The sequence below is a fragment of the Papio anubis genome, chromosome 17 (assembly GCF_008728515.1).
Source record: "Papio anubis isolate 15944 chromosome 17, Panubis1.0, whole genome shotgun sequence".
Taxonomy (NCBI): Eukaryota; Metazoa; Chordata; class Mammalia; order Primates; family Cercopithecidae; genus Papio; species Papio anubis.
In genome coordinates, this window is record NC_044992.1 from 37,963,445 (window position 1) to 37,989,795 (window position 26,351).

Consider the following 26,351-nt stretch of genomic DNA (forward strand, 5'->3'; position numbering starts at 1 on the left):
TTGCAATTAGTAACAACCTGAAAATATGTGAAGCCAAAATCAACAGAATTTCGGGGGAAAAGTAATAAATAACAAACATAGCATAAGATTTTAATGAATGTCTCTCAGTAATTGATTTATTAAGAGAAAGAAAAAATCTAAAGAAGATTAGCAAATTTTAAAAATTTAATATAATGGAAATAAAGTAATTATATTCAACAATTAGGGGATCTGTATTCTTTTAAATAATTCATGTAGCATTTACAAAAGCGTACTAAGCCAGACACCATAACTTATCAGCTTTTTGTTTCTAGAGATTGGAATTTTATGTAAGTAGAATCATGCAGTGTATACTCTTCTATTTTGGCCTAGCTTCTCTCAGTATAATTATTCTGAGGTTCATCCATGTCGATGTATGTATCAATAGTTCATTCACTTTTATTGCTGAGTAGAATGCTTTATTCATTCAACAGTTAATAGACATTTGGGTTTTTCTAGTTTTTGCCTATTATAAATCAAACTACTATGAACATTCATGTACAAATGTTTACATGGACTTATGCTTTCATTTTCATTGGAGTGATAAGGCTGTTATATAGTGGAGGTGTGTTTCAGATTTTTAAAAATTGCCAAACATTTTAATAAGCATTTTACATTCCCACTAACAGTGTATGATATTCCTTGGTGCTCTATATTCTCACCAAAAGTTGGTATGCTTTTTAATTGTAGCACTTCTAGTCGTGCTATCTTATTATGGTTTGACATTGTACTTCCCTGGTGACTAATGATGTTGAGCATCTTGTCAAATGCTTATTTATCATTTCAAGGTCTTTTTTTGTACAGTGTTCAAATCTTTACTCTTTTTTTTTTTTTTTGCGTTGTCTTATCCTTTTTGAATGGCAAGAGTTCATTATATAGTCTGGATACAAGTTCATTATTTAATGTCTTAGTCCATTTGCACTGTTAAAACAAAATGTGAGACTGGGTAATTTATCAAAAACAGAAATGGATTTCTTCACAGCACTGGAGGCTGGGAAGTACAAGATCAAGGCATTGGCAGGTTTGGTGTCTGGTGGCCTGTTTCTCGTAGATGGCTCTGTATAGGTATTCTCACATGGTGGAAGGTTACGGGCAAAAAGGGGTGAATGCTATGTCCTCACATGGTAGAAGAGCAAAAAAGGGATTAAGTTTCAAATTTGAGCTGGGTGCTGTGGCATGTGCCTGTAGTCTTACCTACTTAGAAGGCTGAGGTGGAAGTATCTCCCGAGGTCAGCAGTTCAAGACTGTAGTGTGTGATGACGCTGCATGTGTGAATAGCCACTGAACTCCTGCCTGGGCAGCATAGAAAGATCCAATCTCTAAAAAGAATGATTTGAACATGAATTTTGGATGGAAAAAATTCAAACCATAGCATTGGATAAATGTTTTGCAAATATTTTTTCTCAGTTGGTGGGTTATATTTTTATTTTTATAGCAATGCCTTTTGAAGAGAAGTTTTGAAGTTTAGTGAAGTCAATTTTTAAATTTTTTTTATTTTGTGCTTTTTGTGTTCTTTAAGATATATTTTCCAAACTCAAAAAGAAATTGTCCTTTGAAGAGAAGGTGAAGCAAGATGGGCAAAGAGAAGCCTTCACTGAATGCCCTCCTTGCAGGAACACCAAATTGCACAACTATCCACACAAATCGAACCTTCATAGGAACCAAAAGCAAGTGAGTGATCAGAGTACCTGGTTTTAACTTCATACCACTGAAAGAGGAACTCAAGAGGGTAAGAAAGATTGTCTTGAATTCCTGATTCAAGGGGAATCAAAAGGCCACGCTTCCCCGCTTCCCCACTTCCCCACTTCCCCAGCAGCAACTGTGTGGCACAGAAAGAGAATCTATGCACTTGGAAATGGGAGAGTGCAGTGATTGTGGGACCTCACGTTGGAACTCAGTGCTACCCTGTCACAGTGGAAGGCAGCACAAGGGAGAACTCAGCCAGTGCTCATGGAGGGAACATTTAGACCAGCCCTAGCCACTGGAAAATTGCCTATCCCAGCAATCAGAAACTGAGTTCCAGTGAGCCTCACTATAGCAGGCTAAGGTGCTCTGGTGTCCTGAACAAAACTGAAAGGCAGTCTAGGCCACAAGGATTACAATTCCTGGGCTAGTCCAGGTGCTGTTCTGGGCATGAAGCCAGTGGACTTGAGGGGCATGCAACCTAGTGAGACACCAGCTTGGAGTGGCCATGGAACTGCTTGTGTCACACCTCCCCCCATCCCAGATTGCACAGCTCACAGATCTGGGAGAGACTCCTTTCATCCATGTGAGGAGAGGAGAGGGAAGATTAAAGCAGACTTTGTTTTGCAAGTCAGATACCAGCTCAGCCACAGCAGGATTATATAACAGGCAGGATCGTGAGGCTTCCGTTCCAGACCCTAGTCCTGGATGACATTTCTAGATACACCCTGGGCCTGAAAGGAACCTGCTGCCTTGAAGGGAAGGAGCCACTCCTGGCATGATTTATCACTTGTTGACTAAAGAGCCCTAGGGCCCTGAATAATCAGCAGTAGTAGCCAAGCAGTACTTGCTGTGGTCCTTGGGTGGAGACTTAGAGTTGTGCCGGCTTCAGGTATGACCCAGTATATTCTCAGCTGTCATGGCTGTGGGGAGAGACTCCAGGTTGAGAAAAGGAGAGGGAAGATTAAAGGTGACTTTGTTTTATAGCTTAGGTATCATCTCAGCCACAGTGGGTTAGAGCACAGGCTTTTTGGCTTTCTGATTTGAGGCCTTGGCTCTTGGGCGGCATTACTGGACCTTCCCTGGACCAGGGGTTGCCACTGCCAGGAAGGGAGAGTCCAGGCCTGGCAGCATTCACCAAATGCTGAGTAAACAGCCTTTGGTTCAAACAGAAATTTTAGAGTTGGAAAATGCAATTGACATACTGAGGAATGCATCAGAGTCTCTTAATAGCAAAACTGATCAGGCAGAAGAAAGAATTAGTAAGCTTGAAGACAGGTTATTTGATGATACATAGTCAGAGGAGACAAAAGAGAAAAGAATAAAGAAGAGTACAGCATACCTACAAGATCTAGAAGGGCAAAATCAACATACAAAAATCAGTAGCATTTCTATATGCCAACAGCAAATAAACAGTAAAAAAATATGTTAAAATGTCCCTATTACCCAAAGCAATCTACAGATTCAGTGAAACCTCTATCAAAATACCAATGACATTCTTCTCAGAAATAGAAAAAAAAAATCCTAAAATTGACATAGAAACACAAAAGACCTGTAATAGCCAAAGCTATTCTTACTGAAAGAACACACCTGAGTGAATCACATTATCTGACTTCAAATTATACTACAAAGCTATAGTAACGAAAACAGCATGATACTGGAAAGAAAAAAACATATACCAATAGAACAGAACAGAGAACTAAGAAACAAATCTATACATCTACAGTGAACTCATTTTCAACAAAGGAACCAAGAACACACGATGGGAGAAAAGAGTCTCTTTATTAAATGGTGCTGAGAAAACTGGATATTGCTCTGCAGAAGAATGAAACTAGACCCCTGTTTCTCACCATATCTAAATTTCAAATCAAAATGGAATAAATACTTAAATCTAAGACCTCAAACTATAAAACTACTAAAAGAAAACATCGAGCAAACTCTTTGGAATGTTGAACTGGGCAAAGATTTCTTGAGTAATACCTCATAAGTAGAGCCAACCAAAGCAAAAATGGACAAATGGGATCACATCAAGATAAGCAGCTTCTGCACAGCAAAGGAAACAACCAATAAAATGAAGAGACAAACTACAGAATGGGAGAAACTGTTTCCAAACTACCTATCTGACAAGGGATTAGAACCAGAATATATAAGGTGCTCAAACAATTAATTATATAAGAAAAAATCTAAAAATCTGATTAAAAGTGGGCAAAAGATTTGAATAGACAAATCTCAAAAGTAGATATACAAATAGAAAACAGGTTTATGAAAAGGTGCTCAACATCACTGATTATCAGAGAAATACAAATCAAAACCACAATGAGATATCACCTCACCGTAGTTAAAATGTCTTTTATCTAAAAGACAGATATTAATGAATGCTGGTGAGCATGTGGAGAAAAGGGAATCCTCATACACTGTTGGTTAGTATAACCACTACAGAGAGCAGTTTGGAGGGCTCCAAAGATGAAAAATAGAGTTATCATACAACGCAGCAATCCCACTGCTAGGTATATATTTTTTAAAAATGAAACCAGAATATCCAAGAGATATCTGCACTCCTATGTTTATTGCAGCACTATTCACAATAGCCAAGACTTGGATGCAACCTAAGTGTCCATCCACAGAAGAATGAATTTAAAAATATGGTACATATACACAATGGAGTACTAGTCAACCATAAAAAAGAATAAAACCGTCATTTGCAACAGCATAGATAAAATTGGAGGTCATTATGTTAGGTGAAATAAGCCAGACACAGAAAGATAAACTTTTTATGTTCTTGCTTATTTGTGGGAGCTAAAAATTAAAACAATTAAACTAATGGAGATAGAGAATGAATGATAGTTACCAGAGACTGGGAAGTAGAGCAGGTAGGAAGTGGAAGTGGAGATGGTTAATGGCTTCAAAAATATAGATAGATAGATAGATAGATAGATAGATAGATAGATAGAATATGATCTAATAATTGATAGCACAACAGGGTGACTACAGTCAACAAGAATGTATTGTGCATTTTAAAATAACAAAGAGAGTACAATTAGATTGTTTGTAACTTAAATAAAGGAGAAATGTTTGAGGTGATGGGCACCCCACTTACCCTGATGTGATTATTATGCATTGCATGCCTATATCAAAATATTTCATATACTCCATAAATATATTCACCTATTATATAGCCACACAAATTAAAAAATAAAAATTAAAAATATATGCTTTGGGAGGCTGAAGCAGGAAGATTGCTCAAGCCTAGGAGTTTGAGTACAGCCTGGGCAACACAACATGACTCTATCGCTACAAAAATTTTAAAAATTAGCCAGGCATGGTGGTGCATGCTTTTAGTCCTTGCTACTTGGGAGGCTGAGGTGGCAAGATCCCTTGAACCTGAGTTCAAGACTGCAGTGAGCTCTAATCATGCCACTGTACTCCAGGCTGGGCAACAGAGTAAGACCCTGTCTCTAAACATATTGTATTATTTTCTTTTTAAATATTTTGTAGAATTCACCCACGAAAACACCTGAGCCCTAAATTTGTTTTGTGGAAATATTTTTAAAATACAAATCCAATATCTCTAATAGGTATTAGAGCTGTACAGATTATCTAATTATTCTAGAGTGAATTTTACTTATTTATGTATTTCAAGGAATCTTTCCATCTTATTGGCTATATCGAATTTGTAAGTATAGTATTTATAATATTCCTTTATATTATATTTTATTATTTGTGGGATCTGTAGTTATGTCTCCTCTCTCTTTTAGGTTATGTCTTCTCTTTTTATACTGATTGATATGGCTAGAGATTTATCACTTTCATTTGTCTATTCAAAGGACCAACTCTTGGTGTTTTTATTGATTTTCACTATTGCTTTTATGTTTTCTATTTCATTGATGTATACTCTGATATTATTCCTTTCTTCTACTCCTTTTGGTTATAATTTGGTCTTTTTTATTTTTTTAAGTCAAGTTGTGTTGGGAATAGGCCCCCAAATCTGGCCATAAGCTGGCCCCCAAACTCGCCATAAACAAAATCTCTGCAGAACTGTGACATGTTTGTGATGGCCATGACGCCCATGCTAAAAGGTTGTTGGTTTACTGGAATGAAGGCAAGGAACACCTTGCCAACCCAGGGCGGAAAACTGCTGAAAGGCGTTCCTGAACCACAAACAATAGCATGAGTGATCTGTGCCTTAAGGGCATGTTCCTGCTGCAGATAACTAGCCAGACTCATCCCTTTATTTCAGCCCATCCCTTTGTTTCCCCTAAGGAATACTTTTAGTTAATCTATAATCTATAGAAACAATGTTTATCACTGGCTTGCTGTCAATAAATATGTGGGTAAATCTCTACTCGAGGCTCTCAACTCTGAAGGCTGTGAGACCCCTCATTTCCCACTCCACACTCTATATTTCTGTGTGTGTGTCTTTAATTCCTCTAGTGCCGCTGGGCTAGGGTCTCCACAACTGAGCTGGTCTCTGATTGGAGACCTTCTTCTATTCTAATGTAAGTTTTAAGTGCCATGAATTTCTCTCTAAATGCTGCATTTGCTGCATCCTGCTAATTTTGATATTTTATTTTTATTTGGTTTGTAATTTATATTTTCATTTCCACTTTCTACTTATTCTGGAATGCAATTAAGTTATATAGAAACTATTTTATCCTTTCTAAGCTTGCTTTTACACTTTTTAATATGGGGCAGAACAGTCTTCATGCCTAATCTTTCTCCATTACTATGCCCTTCTGAATACTCTACTCAATGCTGCCAATGTGTTACAAAGTTCTTTCATTCTGCCTGGTGACAACACAAACTATTCCTGGTGCCAGGTGAACTCTGGAGACTGTTCCCTCTAGTCCTTTTGAATGGTTCTTTCCCTGAACTTGCGTACTTTCCTTACATGCATGTGTTGGTAAGTTCTCAGCTGAAGTTTCAAGGGGAGCTCTCTACAAGTCTCTAGAGCCACTTCTTTGTGCAGCTTTCCTCTCCTCCCTGGTAGTTTGCGCTGAGAACTCTTGCCACTGTGGATTCCCAGATTTATCTCCTTGAATCAGTGGTCTGGAAACTTTGCAGATAATAAGCTAGAACAAGTGTGTGGCTCACATTTGCTTCACTTTTCTCAAGGATCATTATCCTGTGTTACTCAGCATACAATGTCTGAAAAACCTATTTCACGCATTTTGCCCAGTTTTAAAATTACTGCAGGCAGGAATCAGTCCAGCCACTGCTACTTCATCTTGCCATGTATTTTTTTTTTTAAGTAAGTATGACCTTAGATTTTGTTGATAGAATTTGTGTGTACAGATCAACTGAGGTAAATAGTTTCTTGGTACTTGGAACTGGTTAGACAACACTTGAAATTTTTTGTTAAATACACTTTTTAAAACTGCATGGGTAACCTCTGCTGTAGCCAGAAGTGCGTGACTAGAATTAAAATGTGTTTAGTGTGGGGAATGATCATTGTTTTCAAGAATTTCTTCCCCGCATAGCAGTCAGAGTGATTCTTTTAAGTTAGAAATCAATTCATATCACTAATTTCCTGAATACACTTCTATGAGTTTCCATTATACTAGAATGAAATCTAAATTCCACACCAATACCTGTAAGGCCTTATATGATCTGGCCAGAGCCAGCTTCTGATCTCCTCTTTTTTTTTTTTTTTTTGAGATGGAGTCTCACTCTGTTGCCTAGGCTGGAGTGTAGTGGTGCGATCTTGGCTCACTGCAACCTCTGCCTCCCGGATTCAGGCCATTCTCCTGCCTCAGCCTCCCGAATAGCTGGGACTACAGGCGCTTGCCACCATGCCCGGCTAATATTTTGTATTTTTAGTAGAGACAGGGTTTCACCGTGTTAGCCGAGATGGTCTTGATCTCCTGACCTCATGATCTGCCCGCCTTGGCCTCCCAAAGTGCTGGGATTACAGGCGCGAGCCACCGCACCTGTCCTTGATCTCCTCTTCTAACAGGCTGCCTCACTTTCTTGAAGCCTTGCTCACACAAACCTTCTTGTTGTTCTTCAAACATGTTAGGCTCACTGCTACCTCAGAGTTGTTACCCTTGCTGTTCTCTCTACATGGATAACTTTTCTCCATATCTGTCCAAGGTCAGCTTTTTTCCTTCATCTTTCATATTGTTATTCAAATGTTACCTCTTCAGGGAAGTCATATTATTTAACTTTCTTATTTAAATAGTCGCTTCTCATCCTACATTTTATTCTTCAGAGCACTCACTCATCAATATTTTTCTCTAATTATATTCTGCTTTATTTGTTTATGTATCACTATCTTCTACCCCAGTATTTAGACTTCCTGAGGGAAAGGGCTTTGTCTTGTTTGCCATACCATAACAAGCCCAGTCTGCAGAACAGTATCTGGCATTGTGTTGACATACAATAAATGCTCATTTAATGATGAAGAAGTGTATATTAGTAGACGTTCTTGTGTGCTCCAGATGTTATTCTTTTAATTGTACCAAAGACAGTAGCATGAATGATCATTATTGAGTAACCATTAAGCACAAGCCACTTTATATATATTCTCTCATTGATTACAACAAAATAAAATCAATTTAGAGATGCTGGATAAAGTTTAGGAGGGTTCATTATTTTGTCTAGTTAATAGAGAAGCAGAGATGTAAATTCAGGTCTGATTTATTTATTTTATTTTATTTATTTTTTACCAATGCTGTATGTATTTTTCTGTTGTATCCCAGTGCAAATTCTCAGCTTGATCATTAGAAGCTTAAGTAATTTGTTAATTTCATTTAAAGGAACCAGTCACATTGTCTTATAGCCTACTAGGTAGGACAGAAACAGCTGGTGTTTTTACTTTGTTTTGGTTTTCCTAGTGCAGGTGAAATAACTGCTCTCCAAATGGATAAAATATGTGCACGCCATTCTTCACTGTTTCGTGTTCATCCTTTCTCTCTCTGTTTCTTTAGACTCTCAAGACAGATTAAAAATGCTGTCTTGAGTTCTGAGACACTGCCTAGAGAGATGTAGGTCTAGCTAGCAGGAAGTATTTGCAGTAGAGGTTAAAGAACTTTTTTTTTTTTTTTTTTTTTTTTTCCTGGAGGAATCTCTAGTGAGGCAGAAAAGAGAGGATGGTTCTTCAAACTCTTTCAGCTAAAACATTTGTAAAAATTGACAGGCACTGAATTTATTACCAAGGGCAGCAGTAACCTAGTGAGTTCACGTCAGGGTCAGGGTTCATGAGGACAGAGCAAGTAACATGGGCTACTTTAGCACACCTTCTCAAGACCTGAATTGCACCTCAGTTGCAAGAATTCTGTGAACTGTCTTTTTTTTTTTTTTTTTTTTTTTTGAGACGGAGTCTCGCTGTGTCGCCCAGGCTGGAGTGCAGTGGCCGGATCTCCGCTCACTGCAAGCTCCGCCGCCTCCTGGGTTAACGCCATTCTCCTGCCTCAGCCTCCCTAGAAGCTGGGACTACCGGCGCCCGCCACCACACCCAGCTAATTTTTTTTGTATTTTCAGTAGAGACGGGGTTTCACCGTGTTCGCCAGGATGGTCTGGATCTCCTGACCTCGTGATCCGCCCGCCTCGGCCTCCCAAAGTGCTGGGATTGCAGGCGTGAGCCACCGTGCCTGGCCTGTGAACTGTCTTTATAGGCAGGGTGGCATCTCCTAATAGGCTGAGTGGCCTTCCAAAGAGCATTTGAGCAGAAAGAATAACAAGGAAGAAAGATACATATCTTACATAAATATATCAAGCCATGTAGTGGAAATTTGTTGCAGGTTCAACAACTCAGTGTTTATTTCCCAGCCACCACATGCTTTTTTGTAATAGCATTCCAATTAACTCTTGAGTAACAACTTTTCTCTGATTCTGTGCCATCCTGTTGGCACTGTAAATTAAGTTAGTCTTTATTCTCCTATCCAAGGAGTGGGCACATGATCTAAGTTTGGCTAATTTAGAGTCTCTCGTATGATATTGGTGGTGCTATAAAAACATGGAAAAATATTTAGAGCTTCTTCATTCTAGTGTGGGCGCTTTGATCAGATGGCTTAGTATGGCCCTGCTACCCAGAACTCCTTCTTATGGCCAGGTTTTCCAGCTGTTCTACTGACTACGTGAGTTACCCAAGATCTTTCCAACAAATAAGCATTTTCTTTTTAAGTGTGTCGGTGTTTATTTTTGTTGCTTATAGTCAAAGAAGCTGGCTGCGGTCTATTTATGAATATGTGTCTTTGGATGCCAAAAGCATTTTCCTAATCGTGACACAGAAGTCAACAGAGCAGGGAAACAAGTCACTGTGACATAACAGGGAATTTCTTTATATGGTAGTTGGTATAGCCTTCAGTGCTGCTTTGTCCTCTCCCTAAGCTTATGACTCTGAGTTCTTTAAATTGTGTGCAATCCTAGATCACAAAGCTCTGGGCTCTCTATGAGGAAAAAGTGAACATTGTTAAGCTTCCTCCACCTCCTAGCATTTTTATTTCATGTATTCTTTTACATTGATGATTTTCTGATTTGGTAGCAAAGGGAAGTGGTAGCAACCATGAAGCAGATGAAAGTTATTATTTTCATGCTCTCAAACTGGCAGTATGTCATATGACCTAGTTCAGCATGTTTCCTGCTTGGCAATCAGCTTGCCTAAGACATACCGTTGAAAGTAATGGATCTTCTTTATTTAGAGCACAACTCAGGCTATTTGCTTTTCAACAAGAACACAGGGCACATGAATCTTACCTCAAATTTTGGGAATTTTATAGACTTCCAGGAGTACTTTATGTTTCTTTACAGAAGTCACGTAAGGGTATTTATATTCCCAGCACACTGAAAGAAATCTAGAAGCTCAGTACACTGAATTGTTTCTCCTCAAATCTGGACTATGTGTGCTATTTTTTCTTCTAATAATTGAGCACAAAAAGCTAAATCTTCCTACACTTTATGTGATTAAATCTAGGATACCTGTTGCTAGAAATTAGATTTATATTTCAAAATAGTAAGACTCAAGAAGGCAATGATATCTAAGAAACACAAACCAGAAGCAAAGGAACACAGCTTATAACTGTAACTCTGAAGGACTTTGATGTAGTGTATAAGGTTTAGACAACAAAGTCTGGTAAGAGTGAAAAGAAATACGGATCTCTCAAGTATAAAGGCTGAGAAATATACTTGGATATGGAGCTTGGTTCTGGGAAGGGAATTGGAAAGTCCTCTAATAGACCTTTGAGGAGAGGTATGAAAGGGATGGAAGTCAGGTGGCCAGGCAGAGTTTCCTTATCTGAATTGATAGCAGAGATTAATCTAGAGAAAGGGGGAACCACATAGGTAGAGTTCAGGAAGAACATCTGTTCTACAATGAACTTCTAAAGTTTCGGGGTGAGGGGGCCTATGTTAATAAAGTTAATGGTAGCAAAATAAATTCAGCATGGGGGAGGAAACTTGGGAGAGAAGGGCCTGCAGATCCTAATTTCTGAGATAGTGTCTTATTTACAAGCTGCAGTAGGCCTGGGAAAAGGAGAAAGCTAGAGCATACTGATCAATTCTGGAGGTAGGACAGGGAGTGGTGGAGATGAAAGGTTATGAAGGAGTTGGTAGGGAGGATAGGCCTGAGGTTGCGATGGTGAGAATGATGATGGCAGACGACACAGAGACTGAACATGGATACATGGCATTATATTTCATACCTTATAACTACTGGGATTAGCAAGTTTAACTCTCTGAAAGGGATTCTTCAGTGGATTCAAGGGAAATATTCTAATATTCTGAATAAGGCAGAATCAGGACAAGCAAAAGAAGGGCTGATATATGTGACTCCCAAAGAATTTGACTTGGCTTTTGTTAAATCACCTGTAAAGATCAAATAGATGAATATAAATTCTATAGGTATTTATATCTTAGTCATTAATTTTTTTAAAATGTCAGTAAAATTAAAAATTGAAATGCACCATGGGGTGAGAACATATTAAGAGTACCAAATGTGGATAAATTTATCCTTAAATTAATATAAATTGGTCAGGAAAAATCAAGGAGTCAAGTGGCTTGCTACTTCTGTGATAATTTTGAGAGACAAACACATTTGTGGTATCATCCAGTAAAACAGTAGTAGATCTTTTCAGGTAAGTGGCTGCAGAAGTTGCAGTCATTGCAAATATTTTCTCTTCCATCCAGGCCCATTATTTATTGGACCCTTCTAATTCTTTATGGTAATATTTTGAAAGAATCAGAAACACACATGTGTGAATGGGGTAGTTTCTGTCCTGATACTCTCTCTTTCAGGATGTGTGGATTTTCTTTATTCCTGCTCACTGTTCTTTTGAATTCTCTTTTCAGCTTTACAGTTCCAGGACAGTTTGATGTGCACACCTTCCAGCTCCACTTCAAGTTTCTATCAGGGATTTATCTGGTTTGGTCTTGCTACACGAGTTGGTATCTCATCTTATTCCCCAGTGGCTGTTCACAATACTCTAAAGTATGAAGAACATAAAAAATATATCAACAACAATAATAATGAATCTAAATAAAAACAAAAGGCTTTGTCCTTGAGCTTCAAACTATAACATCATGAGAGTTCTCCTCATCACTTTTTGCCTTTGGTGTTTTGCTTGTGGGAATGTGATTTAATCTGGAAGGTCGCTGCCTTTAGACCTCTCAAATCCTCATTGTCTTTTTTTCCTCCACTTCCATGAAAGTATGTCAGTCCCAATTTGGATATAAAAAGATATCTTTTTCAAATATTGGTACCTGATTAGGAGAGGCAGATGTTCAATTTCTGGCTGGTACCAACTCTAGGTCTCTGAGTTTTGGAGGGGCAGTCGGGTGTAGGGGACAACGTGTTTTATTGCTTTTTTCCAGGAGAGTTTCATTTGATGAGTCAAGGTGTGAGTAGATGATCAGCTTTATTGTCTTAGTTTTCAGGATAGTTGTACATTTTTGACATTTCCTATGTCTTCACAAATAAATACCTTTTCATTAGATAGAAAATCAAGGAAGTCTATTTCAGGACCTCTTAGCTAAAGAATATTTAAAATTGTTGCTCAGATTGAAGCAATGGGTATGAAGTGCTTTGGATTTTAAAAAGATCAACCTGTGATAGGCCTGGGTTCTTTTTTTGAAAATATAATGAAGGCCATCTATTCTTCAACAAAAATATGGATATGTGGGCAGGCACAAATGTTCAGGAAAGGATCTCCTGATTTTAATTATTAATATATTTAAATGCAGTGATTTAATTCTGAGCACATAAAGAGCATTTTTATAGTCTTTTAAAAATATATGGATTAGCTACCTTTTTACAACCCGAATTCATAACATCTTTCTTCTCAGAAGACTTTGGGATATGTAACTTCTCTCATTAGTCAGTGTGTGCACTTTGTCTATCTTACACATATTTACTTCTGTCAATACAATAGGAAAGTCTGCCCCTAAAAAAAAGTACTGCATCTCAAAGCCTAATAGAAACATTTTTGATTATTCACTGATTTGGATTATAGTCCCCACTACACCTTTTTTTTTAGGGTGAGAGAATATATAGTTAGTTGTGTTTGAGGGAAACTTAGACCTTCTGTTTTTTAGGCTAATGGGGTCAGGAAAAATTTAAACACCCTCAGAGGACCATGAGTTAACTGTTGGGAAATGCTGCTTCCTGAGTATATGAATCTGGCCTTTTGATGGTTGTGTCGGCCAACCCAACATATTTCTTTCTTTTCCTGCTCATAACTATTTAGAAATGTAAAATCCAAGTGATCCTTTAGTGGAGGCATGGGTAGAAAAAAATTAAACTCCTTTTCATGTTGATTACTTTCTTTTTAGAATAATAGCATCATAGATTCCAGCATAATACCAGAGAAAATAGAATAAGCAGACTGTCAAGTGCTCCCTTTTCTGGCTGCCTGTCTTTGGCAGAAAGGGTGTTGGAGATTTTTCTGCTGGATTGCCAACTCTGAGGCCTGGTAAGGGTAGATGAGTATAAAAAGCTGGCAAAAGGGCAGAACTTTGTTGACCTACATCAAATGAACTCTCCAAGGTCTAGTTTACTCACTGCACTTGGAGAAAAACTTCAAAAAATGCAGTAAGAGACAGTGAACTCTCAAATCCCTTGATTGCCCATCTGTTTCGCCTGAAAATCAGGCTAACCTCCCATGGCTGCTATAATATTTTACCACACCTTCCAACTTTAGGACTTCAGTTCACATAAAAGAATCAAGAATAGTATCTAGAACAGAAAAGTTTAATTGGAGCAAGGGAGGCAGAATATGGGTCACTGATGGGCAGGTGCTTTATTTATTTATTTATTTATTTTCCTAGAGGGTAAAAATTCAAGTCTCAAATTCAAGTCTCAAGAGGGTAAAAATTCAAGTCTCAAAAATTCAAGTCTGTGTTGTAAAATTTGCTACAGTAAAACCAGCAGACTCCTCTCCAGAGACTTGCTGCCTGAATGATCTGCCCAAGTTTCTTAGATGGAAAACATGGAAAAAGTTACTGAAGCTGTAAATGACTTTCACTTGGAATTGATCATTTAACGAGTTACCCATTTTCTGTCTCCGTCTTTAGGATCAAAATAGATTGGCATCAAGGATGCGCAATCTACGCAGTCACACAGAATCCCCAAGCCTACAAGAGCCTCATGATTTATTTAATGCTCTTCTTCACCATTTAAACATTTTTAACATTTGTTGCCAAATATGTAGTCAGTCCTGAGGGTAATTTGGAGGTAATGTTTATTTGACGGTGAACTGAGAGTAATAACAGAAGCACTGGAATGAGATATTGCCTAGTTGGCACCACCAATTAGCAGTCTCACCACTGGTAGTGGACCATTGAACCTTCCTGGTAAATTCTTGGTTAGTGGGTTGGCCTAGATCAATGGTTTAAAAGTGAATGCTATGTTTCCATTGAGATGTCATGATTTTTACTGAAAAGCAATGAGGTGGAAGCTGAGTGGACCAGCTTCTGGGCCCTATTCCTGCTTCAGTGCAGAGTGGATTGTTTATCTGTTTTATATTCAAAAGATCTCTTCTGGTTCTAAAATTCTATGAATAGAATTCCTATGATCAGGACAAGTGGTTGAGGGGATGAGGTAAAGATAGAGAAACGTATAGTGCAATGATTTGCCCAGGTGAGAGAGTCTTACTTAAAGATTTGGTTTGGGAAAGGCAGATGCCACGAAAATTATGATGACAAATTAAGCTCCTCTTCATATGCCAGGCAAAATACTGTTTTTAGAAAGAATCTTTCTCTCTGACACACCTAGTTTCTTGTAACTTTTCGTGCTTCTGAATTCCCATGGTTCTTATGCAATCTGTACCATTAACTTAACGCAAACTTGTGCTATGTTATAATAATATTTAGTAATGAAAATACCAATGTTAGTATTGCAATAGTATGTTTTTCATTTCTGATAGAGAAAGTTTTTATTTGTGTGGCTTGTGTCCCTAGCTAGATGTAGCTTAGTACATGGTAATTCCTCGAAAGGATTTTTGAATGAATTCATGGAACGGATGAATAGATTGTAAACTTCTTGAAGGCAGACAAAATTGTTTTGGATTTCTTGTGTTTTTAAAGTCTAGCAGAAGATTATGTGTATTCCACATGATACTGGTTATGAAGTGATTTAACAGTTCCTTCCTTAGAATGTTGCCTAGGGGGAGTTTTATGAGGTTACACAGGAAGTGTCAGTATACTATAAAACAGAAAGTCCATATTTAGTTTCATTTTCTTGGCAGGAAGTGATTTTTCTTACAAAATACCCAAAAATTCAATTAATAAGTAAATAAGTGAATACATAAATAAATAAGAAAAGAGAAAAAGGGGAAAATAAAACCCCTTAAACAAACCATTCTCTTTCTATCTTCCAGCACTGTGACTAAGTGCACAGAAAACTCTAATCCTTCAGAAGGAAGTTATCCTAGAAAAATGTCCCACTTTCAGTGCCCAGGGTATAGAAACATAGATTAATGACGTAATAAAGCCCTAGCCAACATTTTTCGGATCACATTTTAAGAAAAGAAAACTGACCTTAGAAATCACTTGATTCAGCCTCAGTCCTTAAAGGCTATATTTTGACTGAACATATAAACCCAGAATTAAGATGATCCCCTGAAACAAGAAGTACAAACAATGAGTCAAAGCACTGTGCAACCCACAAGAGCCTCTCTAGGACCGAGGGAAATTAGACTATAGCGAGTCCATTAAACACTACATTGATTAAGAATTACCAGTGTTCTAGTGTAGGGAGGAGTAGAGGATATAGCAGAATTCACTGTGCCCTCCACACTATATATTTACAACATATCCCCATGACAGACTGCTAGTTCAGTTATTTTTAACAATTCCTTTTTTCATCTTTATATTATCTCAAGCTAAAGAAACCCTCCAGGTGCTGTTAAATATAGATACTAGGGGTGGATCGGTGTCACCTAATTACTAAAATTAATATTCTGGCACACATACCACTTACGTAATGCTATTTCAATAAAATTAACCTGAGAAGTGTTATACATTTCAGTACACAGCATTCATGTGCATAGAAAATTCACAACAACATTTGTCAGATTCATAAATCGATCAACTAACCAATAGGTAGTCATATCAGAAAGATAAATCTTTTCATCTGTCTCCTTGCTTTTCCTTGTAGTCCTGTCTATTCAGGAGTCTGTGACTTTCCTTCAGTAAAATAGATTTCTCTCCTTTCCTCTTATCCTTCCTTCTTTCTCTGGTCTCTTCTATTTTGCCCCCTACCCTCTCTTCTCATCAGTATTTTGAGAAGGACATTCCTTGAATAACTGTGGATATGGGAAAACCATATTGTTTTCACATAATATCTGTGGGCAATCAGTGATAAAATAATAATGCCCGTTGAATATTTAGCTGAGCTGAAATATTCATCCTAAGCTAGATTCTCTGGTCATCCTGTTAAAGTGCTTCTCTATTTCTGAGATGATAAACTTCTGTCTCTCAAAGGACAGAAAAGTCTGATATAGTGATGTGGCATTGTTTCTCTGGGGTAATACCTGAGGTTTATTGTCCCATGGCCAGAGAAAACTAGGATGCGGACACACCAGAGTGAGGTTAAGAGTGTTAAGAGTGGAAGTTTAATAGGCAAAAGAAAGAGAAGAATTCTCTGTGCAGAGAGGGGCCCTGGAGAAAAATTAGTTGCCAGTTCCGTGGTGAAATGCACAGGGTTTTATAGACTAGCTTGAGGAGGCAGTGTTTAATTTACATAGGGCATGAAAGATTGGTCAGACCAGGTGTGTCATTTGCATAGTGTGCAAGAAGCTGGCTGCCCCACCCTAATCTTTTATTATGCAGATCAGTTCTCTACCTGGTCAGTGCCATGTTGCCTGGTTCTTTCCTATACACGTGGTGACAAAGAAAATGTAAGATGAAGCCTCCATGTTGAACATACTTGGCTTCCAGGTAGTCCTTTTCTATTGGCACTCACCTGTGCAAGCTTCCAGCTTGCTTATCTGTGTCTGCAGCTCGATTTTCAGGCTGCTTTATGTTAGAAAAGAAATGATTTAGGGCTGCTTTTTGTTGAAAGGGAAACCCTGCTGAGGACTCTTGTCCTCACTATCTACCTAAATAATTTTTTTCTAGGTCCTTTATCAATAAGATATGGTGAGGTAAGTTTAGGTCTAGAGGAACACCTGCTTTGAAAATGCACATAATTTCAACATCTCAGAGTTGTTTATAACAGAAGAAAGTCTGAAAACTGCTTCCAACTTTCATCTGCCCATATTGCTATGGCATTTCATCTGCCTGCATCTCTAGACAACATCTTTCTCTTCAGGGCTTAAGATCTTCTAGATCTTCATATTGTCTAATATGAAAATCTAGATCTAATATAGATCTAATATTCTATATTAGAATTATAGATGCCAAAAGGACACATTTTCTTCCATTTAGTAGACACAAAGATTTTTTCTTTGTCTCAAGACTACTTTGAGAAAGCTAGTGTTCAAGAGTCCTATATGCCTGTGAATCTCTTCATTATTTCTCAAAGTCTTAGACACACCTAATAATTATAGAGTACTTTAAAAGTTGGGCACAGTGGAGTTGAGCTGTCATAGGTTTGGTAAACTTTGGCTATGCTGAATTCACATATGTCACTCTAAAGCATCTCAATGTGACCTATACAGTCTCAGGAACACTCCCTCTAACATTACAGAGAACACAAACACATTTTTAATAATTGAACTACTTGCTCAAGATCCACATAGCTATTAAGTACTGGACATGGGTTTTGAACCTCATCTTTGTCTGATTTTACTTACGTATTTATTTATATATTTAATTTTTTAAACTTTTATTTTAAGCTCAGGGATACATGTACAGGTTTCTCATGTAGGTAAATTGTGTGTCATGAAGGTTTGGTGTACAGATTATTTCATCATCCAGGTAACAAGCTTAGGATCTGTTAGATAGTTTTTCAATTCTCTCCCTCCTCTTACCTTCCACCCTCAAGTAGGCCCCAGTGTCTATTGTTGCCTTCTCTGAGTTCATGTGTACTCAATGTTTAGCTCCCACTTATAAGTGAGAACATGCAGTATTTTGTTTTCTGTTTCTGCATTAGTTCACTTAGGATAATGGCCTCCAGTTCCATCCGTGTTTCTACAAAGGACATAATCTTGTTCATTTTTATGCCTGCATAGTATTCCACTGTGTAAACATGCCACATTTTCTTTATCCGGTCTACCATTGGTGGGCATTTAGGTTGATTCCACGTCTTTGCTATTGTGAATAGTGCTGCAGTGAACATACATGTGCATGTGTCAGTATGGTAGAATAATTTACATTCCTTTGGGTATATACTCAATAATGGGTTTGCCAGATAAAATGGTAATTCTATTCAAAGTTCTTTGAGAAATTGCCACAATGCTTTCCACAAAGGCTGAACCAATTTACATTCCCACAAGCAGTATAGAAGTGATTTCCTACGCAACCTCACCAACATCTGTTATTTTCTGTCTTTTAATAATAGCCATGCTAAGTGGTGTGGGATAGCATTTCATTGTAATTTTCATATGCATTTCCCTAATAATTAATGATGCTGAGTATTTTTTTTTTTTTTTTTTTGATGGAGTCTTGTACTGTCGCTCAGGCTGGAATGCAGTGGCATGATCTCGACTCACTGCAAGCTCCTCCTCCTGGGTTCATGCCATTCTCCTGCCTCAGCCTCCCGAGTAGCTGGGACTACAGGTGCCCACCACCATGCCTGGCTAATTTTTTGTATTTTTAGTAGACACGGGGTTTCACCGTGTTAGCCAGGATGGTCTCGATCTCCTGACCTCGTGATCCACCAGCCTCGGCTTCCCAAAGTGCTGGGATTACAGGCGTGAGCCACTGCTTCTGGCCAATGTTGAGTATTTTTTTCATATGCTTGTATGTTGTCTGCTTATATGTCTTTTTTGGAAAAGTGTTCATGACCTTTGCCTACTTTTTAATGGGGTTGTTTTTTACTTATTATTTTGTTTAGGTTCCCTATAGATTCTGCATAGTAGATCTTTGCTAGATGCATAGTTTACAAATATTTCCCCCATCTGTCAGTTGTCTGTTTACTCTGTTGAGAGTTTCTTTTGCTGTGCAGAAGCTCTTTAGTTTAATTAGGTCCCATTTGTAAACTTTTATTTTTGTTGCAATTGCTTTTGGTGTCTTCATCATGAAGTCCTTGCCAGAGCCTATATGCAGAATGGTATTTCCTAGGTTATCTTCCAGTGTTTTCAGTTTTTGGTTTTACATTTAAGTCTTAAGTAAATTTTTGTATGTAGAGTAAGGAAGGGGACTAGTATAAATCTTCTGAATATAGGTAGGCAGTCATCCCAGCACCATATATGGAATAGAGAGTCCTTTCCCCATGGCTTGCTTTTGTCAACTTTGTCAAGGAATAGATGATTGCAAGTGTGTGGCTTTATTTCTTGGCTCTCTATTTTGTTCCAGTGGTCTATGTGTCTGTTTTTGTAGCAGTACCATGCTGTTTTGGTTACTGTAGCATTGTAGTATAGTTTGAAGTTGGGTAATTTGATGCCTTCAGCTTTGTTCTTTTTGGTTAGTATTGCCTTGGCTATTCAGCCTCTTTATTGGCTCCATATGAAATTTAAAATAGTTTTATCTAGTTCCGTGAAGAATGTCAATGGTAGATTAATAGATAAACAGCATTGAATTTCTAAATTGCTTTGGGCAGTATGGCTATTTTAATAATGTGTATTCTTTCTATCCATGACTATGAAATGTTTTTCCATTTGTTTGTGTCATCTCTGATTTATTTGAGTGACATTTTGTAGTTTTCACTGTAGGATCGTTCATCTCCATGGTTGGCTGTATTTCTGGGTATTTCATTCTTTTTGTGGCTATTGTGAATGGAGTTGTGTACTTAATCAGCTCTTAGCTTGGATGTTGTTTGTGTATAGAAATGTTACTAATTTTTTTTTGTACATTGATTTTGTATCCTGAAATTTTGCTGAAGTTGTTTATCAGATCTAGATGCTTTTGAGCAGAGACTATGGGGTTTCCTAGGTATAGAGTAATATTGTCTGCAGAGACAGTTTGACTTTCTCTTTTCCTAGCTGGATGCATTTTTATTTCTTTCTCTTGCCTGATTGTTCTAGCTAAGACTTCCAGTACGATGTTGAAAAGGAGTGGTGAGAGTGAGCATCTTTGTTTTGTTTCAGTTTTTAAGAGGAATGCTTCCAGATTTTACCTATTCAGTATAATGTTGGCTGTAAGTTTGCATAGATGGTTCTTATTATTTGGGAATATGTTTGTTGCCTAGTTTGTTGAGGGTTTTAACATAAAGGGATGTGGAATTTTATTGAAAGGCTTTTCTGCATCTATTGTTATGATTATGTGGTTTTGTTTTTAGTTATATTTATGTGATGAATCACACTTACTGAATTGTGTATGTTGAACCAACGTTGCCTCCCAGGGATATTGCCTGCTTGTTCATGGTTTTGACATGCTTTTTGATGTGCTGCTGAATTTGGTTTACTAGTATTTTGTTGAAGATTTTTTCATCATCTATGTTCTTCAAGGATATTGGCCTGAAATTTTCATTTTGTGTGTGTGTCTCTGCCAGTTTTTGGTATCAGGATGATGCTGGCCTCTTTGAATGAGCTATGGAGGAATCCCTCCTCCTTAATTTTTTTGGAATAATTTCAGTAGGAATGGTACCAGTTCTTCTTTATACATCTGGTAGAATTAGGCTGTGAATTCATCTGGTCCTGGGCTTTTTTCTGGTTGATAGGCTTTTTATTACTAATTTAATTTTGGGTCTAATTATTGGTCTGTTCAAAGATTCAGTTTCTTCCTTTTTCAATCTTGGGAGGTTGTATATGTCCAAGAGTTTATCCCATTTCTCATATGTTTTCTAGTTTGTGTGCATAGAGTTTTTTTACAGTAGTCACCGACAGTTACCTGTATTTCTGTGGGGTCAGTGGGAATATTCCCTTTGTCATTTATAATTTTATGTATTTGGATATTCTATATTTTTGTTATTCTAGCTAGCAGCCAATTAATCTAATTTAGTTTTCAAAGAACCAACTCCTGGATTTGTTGATCTTTTCTATGGGTTTTTGAGTCTCAATTTCTTTCTGTTCACTTCTGAATTTGGTTATTTCTTGTCTTCTGCTAGCCTGGGGGTTGGTTTGCCCTTTTTTCTTTAGTTCCTCTCGGTGTGATGTTAGATTGTTATTCTGTGATATTTCTAACTTTCTGATGTTGGCATTTAGTGCTATAATCCTATTGACACTGCTTTAGCTGCTTCCTAGAAATTCTGGTATGTGATCTTTGTTCTCATTAATTTTGAAGAATTTCTTGATTTCTGCCTTAATTTCATTCTTTACTAAAGTTATTCAGGTTCAGATTGTTTAATTTCCATGCAATTATATGGTTTTGAGTGATTTTCATAATATTGATTTATCTTTTTATTGCACTCAGGCCAGTGAGTGTATTTGGTATTATTTTGACATTTTAAAAAAAATTTGTAGAGTTTTGTTTTATGGGCAATGGTGTGGTTGATTTTGAAGTATGTGCCATATGCAGATGAGAAATATGTATATTCTGTTGTATTCTGGTGGAGAATTCTGTAGGTATCAGTTAGGACCATTTTATCAAGTGTCAAGTTTAGGTCCCAGAGATCTATGTTAGTTTTCTAACTTGATGATCTGTCTAATACTGTCAGTGGGGTGTTGAAGTCTCCCACTATTATTGTATGAAAATAGTCTCTTTGCAGGTCTCTGGGAACTTGCTTTATTAATCTGGGTGCTCCTGTGTTGGGTGCATATATATTTAGGATAGTTAGGTCTTCTTGTTGAATTGAACCCTTTACCATTATATAATGCCCTTCTTTGTCTTTTTTGATCAGTATTGGTTTATAGTCTGTTTTGTCTGAAATTAGCATAGCAACCTCTACTTTATTTTCTGTTTTCCATTTTCTTGGTAGATTTTTCTACCTCCCTTTATTTTGAGACTATGGATGTCATTGTGAGATGCATCTCTTGAAGACGGCATACACTTGGGTCTTGATGCTTCATCCGACTTGCTACTCTGTGCCTTTTAGTGGGCATTTAGCTCATTTACATTAAAGGTTAGCATTGGTATGTGTAGATTTGGTCCTGTCATCATAATGTTAGCTGCTTATTATACAGACTTGTTTGCATGGTTGCTTTGTAGTGTCACTGGTCTGTGTACTTAAGTGTGTTTTTGTGATGGCTTGTAATGGTATTTCCTTTCCATATTTAGTACTTCCTTTAGGATCCTTTGTAAGGCAAGTTTGGTGGTAATGAATTCTCTCAGCATTTGCTTGTCTGAAAAGGATCTTATTTCTCCTTGGCTTATGAAGTTTATTTTAGTTGAATATGTAATTCTTGTTTAGAATTTCTTTAAGAATTTTGAGTAAGCACACACCATGTACTCTGGCTTGTAGAGTTTCTCCTGAAAGGTCTGCTCTTAGCTTATTGGGGTTCCTTCTGTTGGTGACTTGCCCTGTCTCTCTAGCTGCCTTTAACACTTTTTCTTTCACTTTGATCTTGGAGAATCTGATGAGTATATGTCTAGGGGATGGTCATCTTGTATAGTATCTCACAGGGGCTCTCTGAATTTCTTGAATTTAAATGCTGGTGTCTGTAGCCAGATTGGGGACATTTTTATGCACAATATCTGCAAATATGTTTTCCAAGTTGATTGCTTTCTCTCCTTCTCTTTCAGGGATGTCAATGAATTTGTAAATTTGGTCTCTTTACATAATCCCGTATTTCTCAAATATTTTGTTCATTCTTATTGTTTTTTAAAATTTTTCTCTGACTAATTTTGGAATACTGGTCTTTAAGCTCTGAGTTTCTTTCCTTGGCTTCATCCATTCTGCTGTAAATATTTGTGATTGTATTATGAAATTCTTGAAGTGAATTTTTCAGTTCTATTAGATCAATTTGGTTGTTTCTTAAAATGGCAATTTTTTCTTTTATCTCTTGCATTATTTTAATGTATTCCTTAGATTCCTTAGATAGGGGTTTGACTTTTTACTGAATGTTGATGATATTCATTGCTATACGTACTCTCAATTCTATTTCTGTCATCTCAGCTATTGCAGTCTAATTAAGAACTGTTGCTGGGGAATTAGTGTGACTTTGTATGTAAGAGGACATTCTGGCTTCTTGAGTTGCCAGATATTGCACTTCCCCCCCTCCCCCCATCTGTGTGGATTGATATTCCTTCAATCTTTGTGGTTTCTGTCTTTTGGACTTTTTTTTTTTTTTTTTTTTTTTTGGCCTCTGTCTCCTTTGATGCTCCTGGGGGTTTGATTGTGGTATAAGTTAGGATCAGTTAACTGGGTTTGTTTCTAGAGGATTATACAGTTCCAAGCCTCAGCTCAGCACTCCTGGTCGGCATGCTCTAACTCTGGGGGCTAATACCAGCCCCCCATCTTTGTTCTGTGGCTCCTCAAGGTTAGGAATCCACTGCACTGGAGAGGCCAAGATGTTCCCAGTCTGCTGGCCACAACAGTACGACGGGTGGTGCCAGCCAAAGTGCTTTATTGGGTTGATGACAGAGGGATCCATGCTTACTTGCATGTGTCAGCAGCTGTGGCAGTGTGACGAGATGCACAAAGAAAGCCTTTGAGATGTCTGGGACTACGTAAAGTGAACAAACTTATAAATTATTGGTATTCCTAAGAGAGAAGAAAAATTAAAAAGTTTAAAAAACCTATTTAACATATAATTGATAAGAAATTACCAATTCCAGCAAGATATTTGGACATCCAAATGCAGGAAGCCCAGTGATCCCCAGGCAGATGAATTGCAAAAAAGTCGTTACCATGTCTTATTATAATCAGACTGTTTAAAGTAAAAGTGAAGGAAAGAATTATAAAATTAGCAAGAGAAAAGCAGCTGGTCACCTATAAAGAAAACCCCATCAGACTAACAGTGGACTTCTCAGCAGAATCTTTACAGGGCAGAAGAGAATGGGATGGCATATTTAAAGTGCTAAAAAAGAAAACCAAAACCAACCCTCTCTACCAAGAATTCTATACCCAGCAAGATTAAGCTTTATTAACAGAGAAGAAATCCCAGACAAAGAAATGCTGGGGGAATTTGTTACCACTTGGCCAGTCCTACAAGAAATGCTGGAAGGAATCCTAAACTCAGAAAGAAAAGGATGGCTGGGCATGGTGACTCACACCTGTAATCCCAGCATTTTGGGAGGCCAAGGTAGGCAGATAACCTGAGGTCAAGGTTTCAAGACCAGCCTGGTCAACATGGCCAAACATGGTCTCTCCCCAAAAAACAAAAATTAGCAGGACATGGTGGCATATACCTGTAATCCCAGCTACTCAGGAGGCTGAGACATGAGAACTGCGTGAACCTGGAGGCGGAGGTTGTAGTGAGGCAAGATTGTGCCATTGCATTTCCGCCTGGGTGACAGAGCAAGACTTTGTCTAAAAAAAAAGAAAGAAAGCAAACAACAATATTTACCATCATAAAAACACAAGGAAGTATAGAACTTACAGGTAAAGCAATCCTGAAAAGGAGGAAGAGAAAGGAATCAAATGGCAACACTACTTCCTGAAGGCAACCTCCACTATACATATTTCTTTCAGATTCTTTATTACAGATATGGCTCTTCTAGACACATAGCTAGCATGCAATCAATGTATTGAATTTGAAATGTACAGTTCACTAATATCCATCTGTGACAATAAGTCAGTGTGGGAGACATTGTGTGATATAAAGATCATAGAGGTTAGATAGCTTAATTGGGTTTCAGTTTTGGCTTTGCCTATTAGCATTGCAAAAAAGATGAGACAATTCTCTGTAATCTTCTCATCTATAAAATAGAAGAGTTATGATACTTATTCTAATGTTGTCCTGAGTATTCAATGAGATTTAGTCAATTAAGTATCTGGTAGTACAAGGTACATAATTGAGGTATACCCCTAAGTGCCTCCCCTCTTCGCCTGCTATTTCCAAAGGAATGCTGCATCTTATACATCGCTATAACCAGCTGATCATGACTTTTTATTTTATTTTTAATTGACATGTAATAATTGTATGAAATTATGGGGTACAAAGTGATATTTCAATACATGTATAGTTTATGTAATAAACAAATCAGGGTATGTAGCAAATCTATTACCTCAAACATCTAATATTTCTTTGTGGCAAGAACATTCAGAAGCCTCTCTTCTAGCTATTTGGAATATGTATACAATATATTATTTGTAATTATAGTCATACTACTGCACAATAAAGCACCAGAACTTATTCCATCTATCTAATTGCAGCTTTATAGCCATTGACTAACCTCTCTCTATCCTTCCACTCAACATTTGTTACCCACTACCCTCCCCAATCTCTGATAACCACTATTCTCTATTCTATGAAATTATATATATATATTTTTTAAGATTCCATATATGAGTGAGATCATCGGTGTTTATCTTTCTGTTTCTGACTTACTCCACTTAAATGAATGTCCTCCAGGATTGCCGATGTTGTAACAAATGACAAGACTTCATTCTTTTTTATTGCTGAATAGTATTCCATTTTTAATATGTACTACATTTTCTTTATTCTTTCATCCATTGATGGACACTTAACTTGATTCAATATCTTGGCCATTGTGAATAGTGCTGTAGTAAATATGGGAGTGCAGATATCTCTTTGATATACTGTGTCTTTTCCTTTGGATACATATACCCACCAGTGGGATTGTGGGATAGTATGGTAGTTCTTTTTTAAATTTTTTGACAAACCTCCATACTATTTTTTATAGTGACTGTACTAATTTGCATTCCAACCAACAGGGTGTAAATGTTCCTTTTTCTCCACATCTTAGCCAAGGCTTGTTGTCTTCCATATTAATACCTATCAGAGGTATAGTTTGCAAACATTTTCTCCAAGTTTGTAGTTTGTCTCTTCATTCTGTGGATTATTTCCTTTGCTGTACAGAAGCTTCTTTGATGCAATCACATTTGTCTGTTTCTGCTTTTGTCGCCTATGCTTTTGCAGTCTTATGCAAAAGAAATTTTGCCCAGATTAATGCCATGAAGCATTTCCCCTATGTTTTCTCATAGTAGTTTCATAGTTTCAAGTCTTACATTTGTGTTTGTATTGCATGTAAGGTTATCCAGAAGGATCCTCTCCTCTTTAAGCTAACTCTGTCATTGCTATTTATAACTGAGTCAGGCTTTATCTTGTACTGTG

General features: G+C 37.5%; 1 long non-coding RNA gene across 1 annotated transcript in view; it reads left to right on the forward strand.

Annotated features, from left to right (window-relative positions):
• The window catches only part of LOC103878777, a 276,069-nt gene that overhangs the window by 138,312 nt on the left and 111,406 nt on the right, over positions 1–26,351 (forward strand). The window lies entirely within an intron of this gene.